Raw genomic sequence first — 8,180 nt, 5'->3', positions numbered from 1 at the left:
ATTATCAGTCTAATGGTCTTCTATGTTTGTCTAATCGGGTTGTAGTACCAGAGGATGATAATTTGAGGGAAGAGATCTTGTCTCAGGCTCATCGAAGCAAGTTGAGTGTCCATCCAGGAAGCAATAAGATGTATAAAGACTTGAGGACACGATTTTGGTGGAAAGGGATGAAGCGCAGTGTTTATCAGTTTGTTTCCAAGTGTCTTGTTTGTCAGCAGGTTAAGGCAGAGCACCGTCGACCTGGAGGATTATTGTTGAATCTACCTATTCCTGAATGGAAGTGGGAGCATATCACGATGGATTTCATTACTCACTTGCCATTGTCTTCGAGGAATAGTGATGCTATTTGGGTAGTGGTGGATCGACTCACCAAGTCTGCTCATTTTCTGCCTTATAACCGTGACTTCACTTTCGATCGGATGGCTCGCTTGTACATTCAAGAGATTGTACGTTTGCATGGAGTGCCAGTCAGTATTGTTAGTGACAGGGATCCTCGTTTTACCTCACGATTTTGGGGTAGTTTCCAGTCAGCATTGGGCACTTCACTGAGTCTGAGTACTGCTTATCATCCGGAGACTGACGGTCAGTCAGAGAGGACTATCCGTACGCTTGAGGATATGTTGCGAGCTTGTGTTATGGATTTCGGACCCGCTTGGCAGGATCATTTGCCTTTGATTGAGTTCGCGTACAACAACAGCTACCATCGTAGTATTGGTATGGCACCATTTGAGGCGTTGTATGGGCGGCATTGTCGTACTCCATTATTCTGGGATGAAGTTGGGGAACGACATGTTGAGGGACCGGAATTAGTCCAGCAGGCTATTGATAAAGTTGCAATAATCAAGAAGCGGAATAAGATTGCCCAGGATCGACAGGCTAGTTATGCGAACACTAAGCGGCGACCTCTTTATTTTCAGCCAGGGGAGAAAGTGTTTCTCCGAGTTTCGCCTTTTCGCAGGATTTTGAGATTCGGTCTCAAGGGTAAGCTATCTCCGAGATTTATTGGTCCTTTTGAGATTCTGGAATGTGTGGGAGATTTGGCTTACAGGTTAGCATTACCTCCGTATCTGTCTGGGATTCATGACGTGTTTCACGTATCCCTTTTGCGACGATATGTGGCAGATGAATCACATATTTTACATCCATCTGAAGTTCAACTTGAATCGGATTTGTCTTACGTGGAGCGACCAGTTCAGATTCTCGATCGCAAAGATAAGGTGTTGCGGAATAAGATCATACCTCTTATCTTAGTTCAGTGGCAGCGTAGAGGCACTGAAGAAGCCACTTGGGAGCTAGAGAGTCGTATGCGTTCGGAGCATCCAGAGCTCTTTTGAGTTGTACTGTAGTTGTACTATGGATGTATGTATGTTTTCCGTTGTAATCCAATTATCAGTTGTGTTTGGCAACAATTGAGATGTAATAACAATGTTGTTATTTCAGTTTTGTTCATCCTATAAACTTGATTTCGAGGACGAAATCTTTTAAGGGGGGGAGAATGTAGTAACCCGATTCCTAATTTGAGTTAATTATCGGATTAATTATATTTTCGGTGGGATCGGAAGGACCGAACAAGTTCGGATCGTCCGATGAGTTCGGATCGTCCGATGAGTTCGGATCGTCCGAGCCAGTGTCGGACCGTCCGGGACAGGTGGCTGGACACGTGGAAGGGTTCTGGACACGTGGTAAGGTTCGGATCATCCGATTGGGGTTCGGATCGTCCGAGACAGGTGGCTGTACTCGTGGAAGTCATGCAAGGATCGGATCGTCCGATCAGAGTTCGGACCGTCCGAAGTGTGCCGGATCGGAGCTTCCGAAATGGTTCGGATCGTCCGAACATTGGCTATAAATAGAGGCGCGAGGCTTCATTTGTGACTCGCCAATTCAGAGAGTTCCATAGCATTTCAGTCGTTTATGTGAGATTCTAGTCTTTTTCCGAGGTTCGGGCACTAGCGGGGAGCTACTAGTGTTGTAGCGGAGCTGTGCTCTAGTTTGGAGCTAGCGGCACCAGTGGGCTGACTGCGGACGCAGGCGTGAGTCTAGGACTGATTGTTAGGATCTGCTGGTTTGAGGTACGAAAGTACTATCCGAGATATCCTGGTTGAGTATACATTCTTATATGTGTTGCATGATTATGTGGTGCATTGATATATGTCATATGATGCATGCTATTATGTCACGTTTATTACTGCACGTTGCATTTCATGTTGAGCCGTATCTCCTTCGAGATAGCCTTTACTGTTGAGCTGTATCTCTTTCGAGATAAGCTATATCTTGTGGGGCCGCTCAGCCCTGTCTTGTCTTGTGGACGCATGGACACCGAGAGTACACAGTGGCCGACGGGTCGGGAGGGCTTCGGTGGTCCGGGACATTTTAGGTCCACGTCTGTTCTTGCAGTGGATGCAGTGACCCAGAGGTAGGACCGCGCGGCACTATCCACTTGGCGCCTCTAGACTGAGCATTTTGAGATCTTTTGTGACTCCTGTTTCTTGACTACCCTGGTATCATATCATAGCATGTGCATTTCATATAGGTTTGTATACTCATGCTTTTGTACTGGGCGTTCTTATCGCTCACGTCCTCGGTTTTGTTTATCTTGGACACCCCATTTCCACGGGGCAGGCCTCAGGTTGGATGGCTCAGGAGGAGCAGGAGGAGGACATTGAGTAGCTGGTTGGTTTAGTTTTCAGTGTTTTCCATATGATTTGATATGATTGTAGCAGATACTTTCAGTTAGTTGAGTATTTTGGATTTCGATTGGGTTGTATAAACTATTGTTGTTAACCATATTTCCGCTGTTATCTCTGATTTTTTATTAATTAAGTTAATTGCATGCTTAGTTCTCAACTAGTAGGTGATTCTGGAACGGGTCACTACACTTCCCAGCTTCACGAGCAGCAAATATTAGAAAAGACATTTGTGTGATTAGACAGCTGCATGAGGAAACGTTGTATGAGTATTGGGAGAGATTCAAGCAATTGTGTGCTAGTTGCCCTCAACATCAGATTCCAGAACAGCTCCTAGTCCAATATTTCTACGAGGGTCTCTCACTTTTTGATAGGAACATGATTGATGCTGCAAGTGGAGGTGCATTGGTAAACAAAACGCCTCAAGAGGCACGAGCTCTAATCTCCAACATGGCCGCCAATGCACAACAGTTTGGTACTAGGCAAGACAACCCTCCACGACAAGTCAATGAGGTAAGTGTTACTCCTATCGATCAAAGGTTAGATTCTTTGACATCTCTTTTGGAAAAATTGGTTGCAGGACAGGTGCAACAGGTAAAAGCTTGTGGCGTATGTGCTATGGTGGGACATCCTACAGACACGTGCCCTACATTACAGGAAGATCCAACGCAGCAGGTTAATGCAATCGGTGGATTTCCTGGGCAGCCCCAGCATCGATATGACCCATATTCTAATAGCTACAATCCAGGATGGCGGGATCATCCAAATTTCAGCTATAAGAATCAAGGAGGCCAACAGGGATATCCACAGCAGAATTGGAACAAACAACGCGCACCAGAACAAGCACCCAACTCAGGTATGTCTCTAGACGAAATTGTAAAGGCCTTAGCTGAAAACACTCAAAAATTTCAACAGGAAACGAGGGCTAGCATTCAGAATTTGAGCACTCAAGTGGGACAGTTGGCGACCTCAATTCACAAGTTGGAAGCACAAAATTTAGGTAATAAACCTTCTCAGACAGTGGTGAATCCAAGAGAGAATGTGAGTGCAATTACTTTGAGAAATTGTAAAGAATTGGATGTTCAAGAAATTGGGGTACAAGCATCAATCAAACAAAAGGAAGAGAATGAGATAAAAGCTGAGGATAAAATAATCAATCAAGATGATGCTCCGAAAGGTAAGTTTTCTCCTCTATTTGAGTATAAACCTATTCCCCCATTCCCTCTTGCATTGAACAGGAAATGTGAAAGTATTAAGGAGTTGAATGACACTCTTTGTAGAGGTGAGGTAAATATTCCTTCACTAGATGCTATTAAACCAATACCTCGTTGTGCTAAAATTTTAAAAGAGTTGTGTAATACAAAAAAGAGACATAAGTTGAAGGGGTGTAAAAGGGAAAAGGTAGGAGAACATGTTTCTGCTGTCATTCAAAAAATTCTTCCTATCAAATGCAGTGATCCAGGTATGTTTTCTATCCCTTGTATTATTGGCGATACTAGACTTGAAAAGGCTATGTTGGATTTGGGTGCTTCTATCAATGTCATGCCTGATTCTGTTTATAATTATTTAAAACTTGGACCTCTGACTGAAACCGACATTGTGATCCAGTTGGCTGATAGGTCCACTGTTTATCCTAGAGGTGTTATTGAAGATGTTCTTGTGAAAGTTGAAAATTTGGTTTTTCCTGCTGACTTTTATGTGCTTGACATGGAAAATGATGATTTAAACAGTCAAATTTTACTAGGAAGACCATTTTTTAAAACTTCAAAGTCCGTCCTAGATGTTAATAGTGGTACCCTTACTATGGAATTTGATGGTGAGATTGCAAAGTTTAATATTTATGATACCATGAAATATCCTCTTAGTGAAAGCACTATTAATACTCTTGATATCGCTAATCACTTGTCACAAGAAAATTCAAAATTTGTGGATAAGAATGATTTAGAGGAGATTATTGAAAGACATGTTGAAAATTCTAATACTAGATTTTCTCTCTCTGATTCACAGATATCTAAAATTGAGCGAAGACTCCCTCCATATCGACCCAAGCATGTACTCATGAAAAAAGGAGGAAATATCCAAGGGACAGAGATTTCCAAGAAATTCAAAGAAAACATGCACATGCTGAAATTTGCTATGAAAATATTCAAGCGTGATAAAGTGGACAAAGTGACCATCTATGAACCACCATGAGCAACAAGAAAGAATGAATGTCGAGCATAACGACTTAAAAAAATTGCGCTTTTGGGAGGCAACCCAAATTTTAGTTCTTGTATTTTTTTTTATTTTTCCAGTAGAGGTTTTAGCATAAGGCGTGACCACGCCTTACTGAAACACCTCTACCGTTTTTAAAAAAAAATAATAATAAAAAAATTTTTACAGCAGAGGTTTTAGCATAAGGCGTGACCACGCCTTACTGAAACACCTCTACTGTTTTTAACAAAAAAAAAAATTACAGCAGAGGTTTTAGCATAAGGCGTGGCCACGCCTTATTGAAACACCTCTACTGTTTTTAAAAAAAAAAAAAAAAATTTACAGCAGAGGTTTTAGCATAAAGCGTGGCCACGCCTTATTGAAACACCTCTACTGTTAAAAAAAAAATTTACAGAAGAGGTTTTCGCATAAGGCGTGGCCACGCCTTATTGAAACACCTCTTCTGCTAGGAACTTTTTCATTTTCAAAAAAAAAATATTTTAACCTATTTCTTTTGTTTCTCTACAGCGCCGTCCAAGCACAACTGTGCATCTCCAAATCTTCCCTCCCATCTAGCGTCTCCCACTGTACAACTTTCAACACCATCACCACCTCTTCCGTCTTCTCACAGCGCCGCCGCACACACCGCCGCAGCGCCACCTCCGTCTGCATCCCAACCAGCAACCCGCTCGCACCACACCGTTTCCCCCACCGCAGCAGTAGATGATGTTTCTTTTCGATGCTCAACATTTTTCAGGGGAGTTCTCTACCTTTTCCTACCATGTTATCGTTTTATTTGAACATTTATTTTTTGTCATTGAGGACAATGCCAAGTTTAGGTGTGGGAGTTCTTGATTTGATTGTAAGGAGTTTGACTTGACTGTGGGCTTTTTTTGATTTTTTTTTTGTTTTTGGTTTAATTTTTCTATTTGATTTTTAGTATTTTGATTTAATTTTTCTGCATTTAAAAAAAATTTAAAAATAGTGACGTTGTTAGTTCCTAGCATCTAGTTCATTTGTTATCTCTTTCTTCTGAATCCTGATTACTTCCGATGTGAAAAAAAATGATGTTTTCTTTGCATGCAAATGTTTTTGCATTCTCATGTTTGCATTATGAATAAGTTGCTCTTGATGATAGTTAGAGAGGACAAGTGTGTGGGATTTAACACAATTGCTATATTTTTTTTCTTGGTGAGCTTTGAGCCTATGAGCAATCATGATATCTTGCTCCATTTTCTTTGATTGTGTGTTGTCATTGCATTGTTAATTTTTCTAGAACTTGCATTGTTATACATGTCTTTGTCAACACTTTGTGGTGGATTAGGTGCATAGACAAAATGATAAGGGCATTAGGTTTAAACCATTTTCTTTCGCATCATCTGAGCCGTTCTTTGAGCCTACCCTGATTCATAGACCCCTAGTGAACCAAGTTTGAGCCTCAGTCTTTTTCTTTGAATAAAAATAACCACATTACAAGCCGTGATAAATCCTTCTTGTTGGTTATCCACCGTTTTGAACCTTGAATTGGAGAATCATATAAACTTTTCACAAAAAGCATCACTCAATTCAAAATAGTGTGAATTGTTGGGATTCAGTCAATCCCGAACCCTTAAAGTCACCTTCTACGAAAAACAAAAAAACAAAAAAAAACAAAAAAAAAGAAAGAGAAAGAAGAGAAGTAGACGAAGTGAGAAAGAAAAAAAAAGAGAGCCGAAAAAAAAAGAAAAAAAAATGCTCTTGATTGTTATAATGAGATATAAAAGTTTTTGGATACATTTTTATTTTTGTGAGAAAAGTTGCATATGGTTTCTCCAATTCTATAGCCCATTGTTTCCTTTTATCCTACCTTACCCCTAGCCACGTTACAACCCATTTGTAGCTCTGTTTGTTTGTGTATTTTAATTCATTCATTTAGTGGAAGGATGTGATATATTTGCAAGCCTATGGTAAAAAATTTCAATGCATTTGACATGAGAGTTTGTTGATATATATCCTAGACACTAATGAGCGGAATGAGCGAATCTTGTGAGGAGTTGTTAAATCCCATGCATTTTAATTTCTACACATTCTGATTGCAGTGATTGTTTATGATTTTATTTTGTGGGATGCTCTGAAATTAAAATGTCTTGTTGCATGAAAAATGTTTTGGATAAGTAGCGGAAGCGGAAGGAGGAAGAAAAATTGAGATAATGAGTTGATCTATTTTATGTTTGAGGACAATCATCGTTTAGGTGTGGGAGATTTGATAGGCTCGTAATAGTTAATATTTTATTTTCATATTTCCCGTTTTTTTAAACCTCCGATATGTTTAATTGACACATTTTTGTGTAATTTTATTGTAGGAGGAACTTTTACGGTCTTGGAGCAAATTTGAGCTAAAAAGGTGATGTTTATCACATTTGAAGTTTCCAAGATAGAGTTGAAAGTGAATGACCAAATCAGAAGAGGTCCTGGAATAAGGCGTGACCACGCCTTGTGATGATATTTCAGCTGCCAAAAATTACAAAGAAGGAAATTCTAGATAAAATAGTATCTATTATTTTATATTTTATGTTTAGGATTAATAATAGATTATTGGGCTTTTAGCAAAATTTAGACCCAAAAACAAAACCTCTATTCACGTAACAAATCAAGTAGGCGGCAGCTTTTCTTTTTCTCTCCAATCACCAACAAATCAATATTCAATACACACGTGAAGGAAGAAAGAAGGCGCAAGACTCCAAATTTTCCTCCAACAAAATCGTTTGCTCCTTTATGCTTTCTTATTTATTTTTTATGAATATTGTAGATCAAACAATGCTAGGCTAATTTTCTAGACTGATTCAAGGGATAGTTTACTGTTTAATTTTATCACTGTGAGGTTTTGCAATTTAATTTATTATTCTTGTTTGCCCAAATATTCGTTGGTTTATGATTTAATTATATGAATGTTATACGTCAATTAATCTGACAATTTAATTTGATGCATGATTTTCTAATGCTAACCATGAATTCAGTGATCCGTAATTGTCATGAACGATTGGTACATGAGTAGCGATAGATTAGGCGTGTTGTGCTATCACAACGTGTGTAATCTAAATAATCGGCGGAACTAGATCTTCCAATTGCAGCTATCTCGATTGTTAGATTTTAGGATTAACTGTTTTCACGAAACTAAAATGTTGTCTTTAATTAATATGGAACGCTATCGTGCCTAGTTGATTATTGGTAAGTTTTGACTGGATGCTGGGTTTGGTCAATTAATTTAGAAAAACACAAGAATTTAGCGGCTATCCCTATTATTCTAAGGTTAATTGTTTGGAA

The 8,180-nt window shown here is 39.5% G+C and overlaps 1 non-coding gene across 1 annotated transcript; it reads right to left on the bottom strand.

Annotated features, from left to right (window-relative positions):
- Positions 1-2,897: 2,897 nt before the first annotated feature.
- Positions 2,898-3,005, bottom strand: LOC140815132 (small nucleolar RNA R71). Its single transcript, XR_012114269.1, has one exon. It is a non-coding gene; the product is annotated as a small nucleolar RNA R71 (small nucleolar RNA).
- Between the last annotated feature and the right edge of the window lie 5,175 nt (positions 3,006-8,180).

This window comes from Primulina eburnea, chromosome 1, assembly GCF_022965805.1.
Source record: "Primulina eburnea isolate SZY01 chromosome 1, ASM2296580v1, whole genome shotgun sequence".
Lineage (NCBI taxonomy): Eukaryota > Viridiplantae > Streptophyta > Magnoliopsida > Lamiales > Gesneriaceae > Primulina > Primulina eburnea.
This window is presented reverse-complemented; position numbering and strand designations above follow the sequence as displayed.